Source organism: Barbus barbus (assembly GCF_936440315.1).
Source record: "Barbus barbus genome assembly, chromosome: 21".
Taxonomy (NCBI): Eukaryota; Metazoa; Chordata; class Actinopteri; order Cypriniformes; family Cyprinidae; genus Barbus; species Barbus barbus.
The window spans coordinates 18,736,300-18,752,128 of NC_136749.1; the positions used below are offsets into that span (position 1 = coordinate 18,736,300).

General features: G+C 36.9%; 1 protein-coding gene across 1 annotated transcript in view; it reads left to right on the forward strand.

Moving 5' to 3' along the window:
• LOC306887638 (semaphorin-6D-like) overlaps positions 1-15,829 on the forward strand; it is a 143,846-nt gene that overhangs the window by 52,090 nt on the left and 75,927 nt on the right. The window contains exon 3 of the mRNA XM_079445548.1: positions 8,329-8,439. The gene's annotated coding sequence lies outside the window, so the exon portion shown is untranslated. The remainder of the gene's footprint in view (positions 1-8,328; positions 8,440-15,829) is intronic.

Sequence of the window (15,829 nt, forward strand, 5' to 3'; positions counted from 1 at the left end):
TATTGCAAGCCTGGCTGTAGCGCTGGCCACTGGCCCAGGGGTGCTCTGACGGTGCCTTTTATATTAGACTGAAATTGTTACATTTTGTGACCGCTGCCTTTGAATTACCAACTACTTTTCTTAGCTTATTGCTGTATAATGCTTGTTGGTGCTTTATTGAACATAGTGCAGTCTCAGCTTCTAGTAATAAATGCGGGGAACTTTGGGGAACAATGATTTTGTTGGGTCAATGATAATGTTCATTGCTTTTTTCTTGAAAACATGAAATGAAAGTTTAAAGGGCATGTTATACACGTAAGTAGCATTTATTTATATTCCCTAAAGTCTGATTTTAATATCTCAAGACTTCTTATGCCAAAACAGTCATAATTTAGTTTTATATGATCATTTTTCATCCTGTCTTTTGATTGGCTAATTAGCTAATGTCTTTGCATGTCAGAATGAATGGGGATGCATGTCTTCTCTTTACCATAGCAGTTATTGGATGAGATTTATAAATGTAAGTTTAAAAAAATGAATCATTTAATAACGCTGTTAATTGTAATTGCCGTCATCTAAAATTCACTTAATTAATATTTAAAAATATTAATAATATAATACTATTAATAGTAGTCTCCTGCCAATCTCAAAATATATTTCTCAAAATAGTTTTTTGTATGATGCCTAAATTTGCTTGTAGCATTTAAAGAGGTTTTTGGTGTTTTATTTTTGTAACATTTTAATGTTGGACATTTAGCATTTTTCTGGTTATTGGCATCTGCTAGATTTTTAATACAGGTGCTTTCCTTGAAAATAACATCACCATTGTTCAATACTGAGTAAGCGTTAGTATTTATATGGGTGGTCATATGTAAATGTTCTCATGGTTTTGACAGTTTTGGTTTGTGTTGTAAATGTTGTAGTATGTCTACATAACTGTTTCAAAAGAGCTGCTTTCCATGAGATTTCCCCTTTGAAGTAAGTATACAATATTAGATATCCTGCAGCTGAGGAAACCAAGAGAGTGGGTGAGATAGGAGGTCCGAGACGCAGCTAAAAGGCCACTTGTCACCTGACAGGAGTGAAACAGCAGGACTCCTGTGGACACTGGGAAAAGGACATGTCAGGGTCACTGTGAGCAAAAGTAGCAAGACAAAGATGGAAAGATGAGAAGAAAGAAGTGAAAGGTGGTGGGAGAGCGAGGGGGCAGCAGATAGAGCAGGAAAGGAAACTGAGGCAGCCTTGACTCTAATGGTGAAAGGAAGTTTTCTGTTGGAAGTCTGTGTTTGTACCAGTGTTTTGATGCTTTTCATGTTGCAGTGAATTGAGTAGTTCACAGTTCTAACAGATGGTTGCATATATATATATATTATCAAAAAACAAGGAAAAACTTATTTGATTCCAATGGAGTTAGCATATTGCTAAGCTAATGCTAGTAAACCTAAACACACATGCACTACATACAAATACCAGGTAAATTAATGCACTTTTAATCAAATTATGAATTTATTTAAAGGCTTAACATTTCTCCCAGAATTTTAAATTAATTTTTTTGTTTGGGTTCATCATAAGATTTTGGGATTACCTGCTCTGCATGCTGCATGAGATGCTTCTTTGGAATTTAGCTCAGATAAGAGCTCTTAGGAGGCATATTTAAGAATCCTAGTTTTTGGAACAGCATTGGGAGCATGTCTATGATGCCTCAAAATGCTCCCTCTTTAGGCAGCTAGGTTTTGGAAAAGAACAGTGGGAGAAGGGAGAGATACAGTGGTCTGTTTGTGTCTTTGACCCGTCTATCCGTTCCCACGGTATCAGGAGGAGGAAGAACTAACCCTGTATGAGCTTTATACCCTTCATCCCTCTCTCTTTCTCTCCTTCACACACACATGCACATACACAAAGGATCTGTTCACATCAACAACATCAGTTATTTGACTTTGTATTGTTTAGATCAGCAGTTGTCAGCTAGTTTTGCTTCTGGTTAGCCATCAAAGTGGAAAACTGAACCAAAAACCAAAATAGTTTATCATACGAAAAATATCATGGTTTCCAAAAACATATTAAGCAGCACAACTGTTTTCAACATTGATAGTAATAAGAAATGTTTCTCGAGCACCAAATCAGCATATTAGAATGATTTCTGAAGAATCATGTGACACTGAAGACTGGAGTAATGATGCTGAAAATTCAGCTTTGTGATAACAGGCATAATTTCATTTTAAAATAAAATATAAATTGTAATAATATTTCACAATATTGCTGTTTATACTATATTTTGATCAAATTAATTCAAACTTGATGAGTTTTTTTTAAAACTCATCAACATCAGATACCATCATTCCATCATATCTAGTATTTCTTTTTCATCTTTCATTTGTTTTCCAGTCACGATTTGTTAGAAAGCAGTCCTTTGATTTCAAGAACAGAGGTTTCTCAGTATCTCTAAACTCCATTTTTAGAGCTCAGTTTATTTATTTGTATTCCGATAAGGACTGAGTGGATAATGAGAGACAGAAATCCTCTGGCTGAGACTGGGACGAGAGTTCATGTTTAATAACGCTGAAGTTGACAGAGCATGGGGTAACAGTTAACGCTTGGTTAACAATACAACAGGTACAGTGGAGCTAATGTGGCCGCAAAAGGAAAATTCCAAAATGTCGGGTTTTATTAGCTGAACAAACAATTTGAAGTGACGTCTTGTGTGATTTGTGACAGTTTATGTGTTGTTAAGCTTGAACTACAAGATTTTTCCCCCTGCTGTGATATTTGGATTGGGTCCTGGATATATTTGTGTTGTATATTTTTGTTTTTGTTCTTGCTCTATCTTGTGGTGTTAAGTTCAGTGTCTTTAGGATCGGTGGCCTGATGCACCGTGTTGTGTGTGTGTGTGTGTGTGTGTGTGTGTGTGTGTGTGTGTGTGAATACAGCATTTAAATCTCTTAGAGGTAGGGACAAACTCTCACTCTCTCACCCTCGTTCTGCTTCTCTGTGATAAATTATATATGAATAGTCAGTGAATGTTGCCGTCAGCCAGACCCGATCAGATTTTTCTTTGTAGAAAAAAAGAACAAAAACATCACAGTAAGTCAAGAGAGAGAACATGACGCTCTGAGAGAAATAGACAAAGAGGCGAGACAGAGAGAGCGAGAAAGAGAGGACACAATTGGAGCAAAGTTATGGAGTTGTATGAACTTTATTGCTCCTGAACTGTTATAGTTTACCCCATTATTGGGGTATATGTCATTATTTACTCACTGTTCCAATTCTGTATACTGTTTTTTTTTCTCACTATGCAACACCAAAAGTTACAATAAAATATTATACTTATTTTATAATAATGTTAATATTCATTAATTTTATTAACATTTATTATATTATTCATATTATTCAAATAAATTAATAATTAATATATTTAATAGATAAAAATGTTACTGAATATAGACTACCTCTACCTACAAAAGACTTACCCATGAGACATATTTACTATTTTTTATGGTGTTTATTTTTGTTGTGGGGGTTCGATAAGACGCGTGTAAATAGTGACAGAATTTGCACTTCTTAGGTGAACTAAGTCACTCTGAATGTTTGTATATTCTATTATCAGTACATAAGTATATACAGGACTCACAGCAGACTGTGGCTAATCAATATTTCCACACCATGGTGAACTCTAATTTGTGTAATTTAACTGGCATCAGCTCATTCGGACACAAACAAAACAGCCCACCAAACTCATGACTTTGTCATTAGCCGCTATGGCTGGTAGCATCTGTACGTGAACCCAGAAAACAATCAAATCATTTTTTGCAATGAAAAAAATGGCAAATCAATGTCAAGCTTAGGTAAAATGAGATATAATGGCCTTGATATAAATGACCTGTGTTCCTGAGTTTAGCTGGAAAAATACATATTACTTGAGCCATACTTACAGCTGGGAAACACGATTTGACTTTAGAGTTCTGACTAGTACATCTGAACTACTGTGCAGTGATGTATATGTTTTTTTTTGTCTGGAACAGGCATTAGTCTCATCCATCGGTACACAAATTACTCAAGCGCATTTTCTGTGTCACATCTATGGGGATAATATTTTCACTGTGTTGGGCTAATGTTAGGGTTGCTGCTTGAATACTCAATCATGGGCAATGTTCTTTCAAGCTGTAGGTGGTTGCTTGTCGTAATTGAAAGCGTCTGCTGGTGAAGTGTTCTAGAAGGTCCAGTATATTACCATGCACGGCGTGGTCCCTCACTCTGTTTCATTTCCCGCTGAAAGACAGCGATTAATCTGATTAGTGATCTATCAGCTGAAAGTTCTGCCTCCCGGCTCTAATGGTCAATGCCATGGTCTGGTCTGAATTATTAACAGATCCATTCCTGGAGACCAGGGACAATTCATCACCAAACAGAGGCGGAATGAAAGAGAGAGATGGGGTGGGCTAAGTGAAGACTGAAAAAAAAAAATGATGTAAGTAGGACACTTGCTCATAGAGTGGTAAAAATGGTTTTCGTGTATAGCAGTAAAGAGAAAGCAGGTACAGTAAGATATTTGTGAATGTGTGTTTTAGATTAAGGAATAGTTCATCCAAAGATGAAAATTCTGACATCATTTATTCACCCTCAACAAATGTTGAAGAATACAATGGCAGATATTTTCCATATTATGAAAGTGAAATATAAAGTGGTTCATATTGAGGACTTGTGTGTTATAATTGGACAGTTATAGTCATGTGAAGCCATTTGTTTTTGATTATTTTCTCTTTAAGATATAGATCATCCAAAAATTAAAATTCTGTCATTATTGTTATTCATTGAAAACCTTCCCTTCCACAAATTAGAGGTTACATAACCTTGTTTAGTCAGCTTTAAAATATTGAAATCCATGGCTTTTGACTCAAGTCTCAAATCGCAAATGTTCAGTACATTTTAAAACATAATCTGCATATCCTTCTGAGTGATGATAGGGATGAGTTTATAGTGAAGACGCAGCGAGAGATTTTTTTTATTTTATTTTATTTTTTATGTCTCTGTGGGAATTGAGTAATGCCAGCAGATGATTCACTCCAAACAAAACCATAATCCTCACTGTCCTCAACCCTAAATCCAACCAATAATCATAAACCTATGCAGATCTCTAGTAATAATCATAAACCTAATCTTAACCTAATGCTTTGCATCTAAATCTCATGTTTTCTAAATCGAATATGATCGCAAATCTACATTTAATCTCAAACCTAAGCCTGATTCTGGTCAGCAGTGTCTCTGAGTGCATTTACAACAACAGCAGCTCTGTTTGTGTGTAGACCAGCCCACTTTCAGGACACTAATCACATTGTAGAAGATAAACAGCTGGCACTCAGCTGAGATTTATTTATTACAAACACGCAAACAAACAATTCACTAGGTTAGTATAGATCCGAAGGTGATTTATAGGGACCGTTTACTCCCCAAAAATAAAACCCTTTTATTATTTACTCACCCTCATGTCTTTAAAAACCAGTATGGACTTTTTTTTTTTTTTAAAGATTGTATGTATGTGTGTGTTTCAGAGAAGATAAAGATCATACAGGTTTGTAACGACATGAGGATGAGAATTTTTATTTTTGACTGTACTGTCCCTTTAAGACCACTCTGCGTAACATATAACAGGTGAAATAAAGAGAGAGCACTTGAGAAATGCGTAATAGATTTTGGATGGTACTATCAGAATTGGATTCTTTCAAGATGCAGTACAGCTCAGATACTGTCATGACCATTAGATCCCCGAGTTAGTCAGTGAGAGGGAATGCTGGGACCTCAGTAAGACTGCCAGTAAATCACAGCGCACACATATACTGTGATTAAATGTGTAATTTAGCCAAAAGGGGATGTACCGGCATCATAGAGTTTCTACATTGTTGTCTTTTTTATCCTTGAGTTCATATTTCCAAACAGAAACACACTCCAACCACGGTCTGTATTGATTTTATTGCAGTGTAACTTCATGCTCGGATAGTTACATTAGCTTCATTTTCAAATGAACTGTGTTTGATAGATTTGTTCATTCACAGAGCCAATGACATCCATTACAGTTTCACCCTCCGCAGTGTGAGGCGTAAACTGTGTGTGTGTGTGTGTTTGCGTGTATAAATCCAGTTCAGCTTTCACAGAAGCTGAAAAATATCAGCGTTGGGGAAGTAACAAGTCATTTATAATTACTACAGGTAATTTACATCACAAATTAGTCAATACATTATTCCAGCCATGCTAAAATATACAATATTAGTATGATGCTAAATGCCTGTTCATTTAGCTGCCATGTATATCACTGCACTGCACCCATACACTCAAAAATATTGCTGAAGAACCTTTTTCCATTTTGAAATTACGATAACACTTTAATATAGGGACCAGTCCTCGCTATCAAGAAGCTGCTTATTAGCATGCCTATTATTAACATATTGGCTGTTTATTAGTGTTTGTAAAGAACATATTCTGCATGACCATATTCTACCCAATACCTGAATTTAACAACTACCGCACTAACTATTAATAAGCAGCAAATTAGGAGTTTAATGACGCAAAAGTCGTAGTTAATGGTTTGTTAATGGCGAGAAGTGGACCTTAAAATAAAGTGTGATCGAAATGACTACTAACTTGAAATAAGAAATGACAAGCAACACTTTGAATTAAACGTAACTTTATTTACAACTTCAAAAATCAGTTTTTACAGTGTTGATGTTAGCATTTAGCCTTAGCACTGGGTATGTTTACATGTCAGGCATATTCTAACAACATAATAAAAACATTTTTTCATTCATAAAATATTTATGTAACAGTTATAAAAGCAATAAGGCACTTAAGATTGTGCTATATTTTGAATTTAATCATTGTCAAAGTGCTTTTTTGACACGTGCATTAGCATACAATATATATTGATTATCGACGCAATTACTGTGATTTAAAAGCCTGTTTTCTACCTCAGACCAAAAAAATTATACTGTATAATGACTATTTCAACTTTTATATCTGTTGCAAATTATTTCTTGTAAAAATCTTGCAATTTTTTTTTTATTTAATTGATTTTATTTCACATTATTGCAACTGTATTTACAATATGACCTTATTTCACATTACAGATTTTTTTTATATTGCAATATTGGCTTTATTTATCCTAGAATATTACAATATCTTGTTCATTAGTGTATCCGATAAATTAACTTCACAGCTAGCTACAGCATTTAATTACTAACTTCCCTGAAGAGAGAAATATGAATTGCATATGATGAGAGAAATTGAGCTGTGTGCATGCTATGCTGATGATTAAATCTACACTACATACTTTAATCCCAGCGTAGATGTAAAAACAGAAAGTATACTTCAGGATTTACTATAAAAGTTAGCCACATCACTAATTCTAGTTGATTACTTGCCAGCACTGCTAGACGGCTAGCCAGATGACTGATATTTTCTGGTAAAGCGATCTGTCTGTAGTGTCCTTCGCTATGGTTTGTTTTGTTTCTCCTGTCCTCTGTAGCGTAATATAAATGGTTGAGTTCAGACACCAGTTTCAGGCTTGTGAGCAATGAGTGTTCCCCCCTCCCTCACCCATCAGCCCCCCGGCTGGGACGTGGGGGGGTGTGAGTGATGGAAAGAGAAGGGTGAGAGGGCTAAATGCCTGAACCACATGCGATAACTCACTAGCGGTTCGCAGGGCTAACTGCGGTCAGAATGTGATAGCCTTGCATGAATGTGTTCCGGGAAATCCAGCCAGTCGCCCCCCCAACCTCACCAGGGGTTTTAAAAGTTGCAGGAGTATGGAATTCCACAGTGGGTTAATTGAATCCTTGATTCACAGTCTCCTGAATTGTACTATTTTCTGGTTTAGTGCTGCAAGACCCCTCTATTAAAGTTTAATGTTCCCCTATCGAAGGAACCGCATGAGGTTAATGGATGAATAGATAGATGCATATAGAAATGCATAGAGTTGAAGTATGTCTTGTGTATTAAACACAAATTGCCGCCATGATTTTCCTGCCATTTTTTTGACACAAGCGGGTTAATGAATGGAAAGTTGCTGTTGCCTTAGTTTTTCCACTCACAGATGGGAGTTCAGCTCCCTAGCAGAAACATCTGGTCCTGTTTAGAGTTATGCCGTGTGTGTTTATGAGAGTGTGTTTTTAAAGCACGAGCGTTTTTTCCTGAGAGGTGGTGAGTTCTGAATCTTCCTCTGTCACGGGTCACCGGCCGGTTCACATTTCCTGCCAACATGAGTCACCTACAAACCAGCGGTTATTAGTCTACAAATCTCCAACACAGCCAGATCCAAATATATTTATGTCCCTTTTGTCTGTTTCTTTTTTTTCCTCGCAGGATCTCGAGTGAAAATCTCTTTCGTCTTGCCATCGTGTTGCCATCTACCCTCGTGAACACCAGTGAGAGCCGAAGCGTTTCCACCACTGCTCATCTCCTGAAAGGATAACAGTGAGTTTTGAATTAGTCTCTCTCTATTTACAGTGATTCAGGTTTCCTGCCTGGCATCATGGACATGCCAGTTCATATTTCCTCTCTTCGTCATGGCAGACAAAATCAATTGTAGACGCAGCAGTTTACAGAGACGCAGCATCAGTTTGAGATCAGCAGAACTAACAGACGCGGATCGACCTGTCAGATCTGATGCAACCCACTATAGTTGGATTGCGTTCACGGATTGCGTCGTTAAGGAAACGTGACTGACGGACACTTGAGATACAGATCAGTGCTCATCCAATTTATTACATTAGCCCATTGTTTAGAGGAGCTAAGTTTGGATGATATATCAGTAGCAACTGTTAGAGGTTCTGCTATGCCGTTTATACCACAATATAAATGGGAACATTTTGTATTGTTAAAAAAGTGAGGTTTGCAAAATTAGCAAATGAACTCCCTTTTAATTAAATCATCAAGACATTACTGCATGATGTAGAAGCCTGTTTCCACCTCAAAGTAAAAAAAATAATAATAATTTTACTTTCTCATAATTGTGAATTTATCTCATAATTGCAACTTTGTATCTAAAAATAGCTAAATATTTCTGGTGATTGCAACTTTATACCACACAATATGACTAAATCGCACAATTTTACTTTTTATTTTTAATAATTTTAACTTTATTTCTCAGAATTCTGACTGTATATCTCACAATATAACTTTTTCACAATTGTGACTTATATCTCTTTATCTATTTTTGACTACTTTTCAACTCTGACTCTTAAATTGTTACTGCATTTTGTTCTAATATTATTTTAGTTATTGCAGTTTTGACTTATTTCTCATAATTGTGAATTTATATCTCACTGTTTAACCTCATCTTTATCTTAAAATTTTACTTTATATCTGTTTCACATTTTACTTTTACTTTTCTATTTATTGCCTTGTTTATCACAATCTCCCTTGCAAATTATTTCTTGTAATTGCAACTTTTTTTCTCACAATATGTATCTCACTTTTTCATGCAATATTTGTCTTTACCTCCCATAATTTGTGATAGTGTCTATATCACTATAAAATAGCTATGATTTTATTTCTCATAATTTTGAATTTATATTTTAAACTTTTTATCTCAAAATTATATTTTTAATTTTTTACTCTGAGGGAGAAACGATATGATTAAGATAATATTTTGGTTATTCCACCCACCCCCTCAAAGAAACTTATAATGGGTGTTGCAATGAAAGGACCTTTGTTTTTCTGGTTAAACCTAGTGTTGCTTTCGTCAACGAAAATTGTGACTAAATATCGTCGTCACGTGACAAAAACGAGACGCAACATAAATGCTGGTCATGTGACGATGACGATAATTAAATATATAATGCAATATTGTTGACGAATAAAAATGAGACTAAATGTGTTTTGCAAAATAAACACTGTGCTAAAATGTCTCTTCATTTTCGTTGACTAAAACGAGACAAAACAAAATGTTATAATGTTATTTCGTCTCGTTTAGTCGCGTTATTATTATTATTATTATGCAGTATTTCTGTTTCCTGTGTCTCACTTCTGGAGCTGCATCAGACGCAGGCGACGTCACTTCTTCAAGCCCCACTCGCGGCATTATTTAGAAGACGACAACAAACATGTTAACATGTTTGGTTGGTAAAATAAATGTTGTAAATACAAATCAGAGCGTCTTCCTTGTCTGGCATGGATGTATTCTGAAGTCTATAAGGTAACAATAATATAATAAGATAACCTGGTTTAAAATGGGTTTGGCTAAAATAAAATTTTGGTTTCGTCTATAACTACTAGTGCAGTGGTGGGCCGTCAGGGGAAGCAGGGCCTTCTCTGCAGGCCCTATAAAAAATAAAATTGTGTGAAAAATGTTTTTATTGATTATTTGGGTATCATTTTCACTTGTGTAATGTCCACTAAATTGCCTATGATTAGTTTAGTTGAGGTTGAACTGGAATATTCTACATAAAAAAAGTCTGAAGTCAGCACTACAGATAGTGCTACCCTTTTGTTGAAAGACGTCACATCTGATTTGTTACAAGCATTAGTGACAGAATCATCAGCCAATCAAATTTTGACTTTCAATGACAGCCCGTCCTCTGGGTCCAGCTACGTGCCCAGTGCTACCCCCAGCGTTAGACCGCCTCTTTAATCAGGGATTCCCAAGGTACGAACATGAAAGTAAACAAAAAGAAAATGACAGCTGCAGTCATCGGCACCTACACCAGATCTTGTTGCCGATCTACTAAAATCGCCTTTCTCAAGGCGCTCTTTTGCAGACAAAAGAGAATAACTGAGAAAGGAAGACCTACACCCAAACTGAATTCGCTAACAAAGGCCAGCAAAGGTTTTATGTGCCATTTCAAAGATTACAACTATGAGTGGCTAACAGCTAGCACCGAGCACAAGTTATGTTGTTGGCTGTGTTTACTTTTAAATCCAAGTAAAGGGGCATGGAATGACAAATGGACTTTATTTACAAGTGACAGGTGACTGCTTTATTATTTGATGAGTATTGTATCATGCACATTGTTATGGAGGTGTATGTGGTGTGTTGATAATACTGTGGTGTGGTGTGTGGATGTCCAGAGTTTGTACAGTTTGGCTGCTTTTGGCACGTCGTCATTTTAGAGTCACGTGAATGTGCATAGTGACCTGTGTATTGGCGGATTACTTTTACTGACCATGTAGGGAAATTTACTCTACATTTAACCCACCCTAATCTAGCCTACTATTAAAATTGTTGATCAGCCGTCATTGTTTGTTGAGAGCCTGTGTGCAGCATAATATGTGCATTATATGCATATATGCGTTAGCTGTAACAGAGATGTGTAAGATGTTTACAGCTGAAGTTGAAGTTGAGCTTTATTGTCATTCCGCTACATGTGGGAACATACAGTGGAACGAAATGTCGTGCCTCACAAGACCACGGTGCTACATAAATACAGACATACAACAATGAAGTAAAAAAACACTATAAACCTATACACAACTAACCTTGCTTACTGAAGGCCCTGACTAAAACCCCACGGTATGCCACTGCTACTAGGTACTTATACTATATTGACTGGGTTAAATAGAATTACTAAAAAGAGACTAAAATGCAATTTTCGTAGACTAAATGTCATCAGTTTTCATCAAAACAGGCCGCCAAAAACAACACTAGTCAAACCCTTGTCTCTGACTAAAACTTGACATGCCCTCACATCATTTGAGCCGTACTATTGTTCATTCACTCTTTCTCTCTTTCACTTCCCTGCTGCTGACCTCTGAGCCGAAACAACAGTGTAAGCACTATCATTCTAGAATTCTCTCTATCCTTCCCTTTTGTCCTGGAATCCACATTTTCATCCAAAGGTCATTGATGGCTACAGAGAATCACTCGGAGTGGTATTCAGTCAAATTGCATCACACTGTTTATCCCGAAGGTTCTCAGTGTGTTGTGGATGATCTGGTATAGAGCTGAGCCTTGCAGGTCTGGAAATATGCCAGCGGAAAGGCACGTACCAACTTTTTTGTGTGTATTCTGATGTGAATCCCAATGGTGAAATGAGAAAGAAACCGGTTTTATGTAGTTTAGTTTATAACCATTTTGCTTTTTTAAAGCATGTGCAAAAAGATTATTCTTATTCTTTTGAAGTCAACATGAAATCAAAACCCTCTTTAGTTTAAATTCCTGGGCATTTTGTATATAATTCATTGGGCATATTATTCAAAGACAGAAATTTTCTTTTTTTTTTTTTTTTAAAGGCCTTAATCAAAATATAACGTTCTCTACAACGTAACTACTAAATACTTTTCTGCTGACATCATCAAGGCCACTAACATTTCAACCAATGAGAACCTGAAGTGTTTTAGGAGGCTTTAAGTGGCCATCCACAATTGTTTTCTGGCTCCATTCCAGTATGGAAAACCCCTTTTCATGATCCAATCAATTACAGATGGGTAAAAATCATACCCTACCTGATGTTTCTCATTGAATATCTCATAAATACATCGCATTACAGAAGTTAAATGGATTTGTGAATTTTGTGAATTTGTTTAATGTTGACTTTAAATTACGTTACATGAGTAGGCGGTCTTTCACTGACAGGATGCATTAGCGTTTACACTATATAAACATGACCAGTGTGTTGGCGACCTCCTCCAAATGTGCTCTGTGAACTGATTGCGCAAGATGCGTTGGCCTCCTGTATTTAGAGCTGCACACTAGAGATTGATGTTAAAATCAGGTGTGAACGGGGTCTAAGAGATGAATGAATCTTTCTTTCACTCCTCTTCATATCTGGCACTACACATTCAAATATACAGTAAGTGTGATTTTCTGCAATGTGAGACTTTTTTTGCTGTGAGAGCCGATTCTCTGACTCTTTGGCCTTCTGACTTCATGACTATGTGGCTGTCTAATACTCTCACTCATTCTGCTTCATTGTTGCCCACCACAGCAGGGCTACAATGAATAGCAAAATCTCACCCAGCAAATAGGAAATTTCGGAGCAGTCATCTGGACCGGCACTTTAGGCTTGAATACAATGATTGGACTGTCTGTACGTCTACAATAGCATATTCCACACATTCTTTTTTTTTTGTTTTCTGTGACTGAAAACCCTGTTATAATGATTTGGCCAGGGGTGATAATGCATAACTGGAATAATTTGAGATTTAGCATTTACTTGTATGGATAGTTCACCCAAAAATGAATATTCTGTGAACCATACAGTAGGATTCAAGCAAACTCTATGTTGGCTACACAAACCTAATCATCTGATTGGTTCGTCTACGCTCCGACAGGGAAGCACTAGGCTGCGCAGGAAAAGCTTGGGGTTAAATTCCCATTTTCACCAGCAGAATCACTTCCTGGTTCCTAACCACCAGCGTCTAGTTATTTTCTGTGTATTTATGCGTGTGCGTTCGTCCCTCGGGGCCTGTTTGAGTTCTGAGCTTCAGTGCCCTGAGACTAACAGGCAGGAGGTAGCAGATGGCTCCAAGGAGGGGTGACCCTGTAGCAGAACTCTGACTCTGACAGAATTATATCCTCCAGAGTCACACACGTCTTGCTTCTGTAATCCTAATAGATACCCAAACAACTCACACACACGCGTGCGCGCGCACACATGCTGACACTCATATTTGCTGTACTTTTGTAATCCACATTGCTGCTCCTCCTCCTGTCTTGTCACAACAACTAGTGATGGGCAACCACTGGATTATACTCAGTCACAGTGCATTTTATAATATAGACTTAAAATATAATAATATAGACTGTATTGTGCAAATCCACACTGACTAAGAGTGAAGTTAGTAACTGAGCTTTTAAAAGATTTCAAGAGGCGTTGGATTTAATCCAGCTATAGACTTTAATCAAAGTAAATGCCATATTCAATTTGATGCCATTAAAGCAGAGACCGCTACAGTATGTTCAATATGCCGTATTGTTGATCGTTCAGCTGAATGAACAAGAAGTGTTTTCAATGTCTCAATGGATGAGCGATCAACATCCATTACACATGACAATAGTGGTATTGAACGTGGTGTATTTTACTTGCGTCCCAAACACAGCCTGATTTTTATTCATCAAATGAAATTTAGTGTCTGTTCTGCAGTGTATATCTGGGGTTAACAAATTGGTTAATTTTAGATAAATCACAAATGAATATTCAATTATCTTCCCCATTTTCGCATTGGTGGATTAATGTGAGGAGTAATCTGCATATGTGTTGCCATATGGAGTTCTATTAAAAACATATGATATACTATGCATATGATATATGATATAGCATATGATAAGCTGTATTTTCTTGGTAAAAGCTGTTCGATGTTTTGTGAGTCGTGAAATGTTTTATTTAGTAGATGCTAGTCTTTGGAATTAGAATTGTGCATGTAACTGGGAAACATTCATTTTAAAATGATAGTTTCACACTCAAAGTCATGGAAAAGTAATAACTGTAACTATAATAAATGTTTTTTAAAAATGCTTTACCACTGAATTTTCTGCAGCCATTACTCCAGTCTTTAGTGTCACATGATCCTACAGAAATTATACTAATATGCTGATTTGGTGCTCGAGTAACATTTACTATTATCTAGGTTGAAAGCATTTGTGCTGCTTTGTTTTTGTGGAACTGTGATACATTTTTTCAGGATTCTTTGATGAACAGAACATGACATTTGTTCTTTTACATTGAAATACAATGTAAAAGTCTTTCCTGTTGCTTTAGATCAATTAAATGCCTCTAGACTAGAGCAACCACCTGACTCACCTGAATCCTGTTTATGAACGTAGACATTCCTGAGAGAAGCTTGGTAGTTCTCCAGCTAAATAATATTGAGCGTGTTTCAATTTAATAAGCTTAATTTATTTACCAGCAGACCTTGCAGCATGCCTGCAAAAACCTTTCTAAGACTGAGATATCATCGAAAGCTCTCGACAAACTTACTGCTACATCGTCCCAGACATGTAGCACACATAACCGTCTGCTAAAGTAATTAAGGGCTGTGGCTGGTATCAGCTGGGAGGTGGTGAGTGAATAGCTTTCTCACGGCCCATTGTTATTCAGCAACGGTGCAGCATTAAGTGGTATATTGATCTTCTGATGCGACGCATCCGTCGGGATTCACCCACTGCTGATCTAGGATCAGGTCTGTCAGTCCTGGATGTCTCTCACACGCCTCCTTTGGGGCATTCGCAACCACCGTAGAGACAGAGACAGGCCATGTGTTGCGTCGATGTGTGAATCAACGTGAATCTAGCAGAAGAACAAACACAAATCTGTTTTCAACTTTAATCTTGCTTGGATCTTGCTAACTCTGCTTGGATGTTTGTCAAGAGAAGCAGAGTGCAGGATTCTGTCATTAAGCAAACTCTTCTGCTTTAAATGTCCTCAAACCTCAATCGTTAGTGTCTCCTCTAGTTCCAAATCTCCCCATGAAGGACACAGAATTCCTCTCTGTGAGAAGAGCACTGCATCCCTTCGCTCATAATTATACTGCCTGCGATGGAACCGTCTCACTCTCCGACCCAGACAGAACCTGTCTCACTCTCTACAGGTGGAAGAATGTCTGAAGACCTGTAGAACTCCTCTGATTGGTTGAGCTCTCTTCTTTGATCTGTCAAGTTCTCTTATTTTTCAATACTTCAGTACTTGATTTGTGTCTGGCTTCCTCCTCTGCTTTTTCTCCATGGTAAAAAAGCTTCCGAACACACATACTGTTTCACATACACACGACATACTCTACGGTGCAAATGTTTGGGGTTGGGATATAGTAAATAATATAATTTAAATGTCTTCATGTATTTAAGTTTTTATTAAGAGTTATTCCTGTGATGGCAAATGGCTGAATTTTCAGCGGCTATTACTCTAGTCTTCAATGTCACATGATTTTT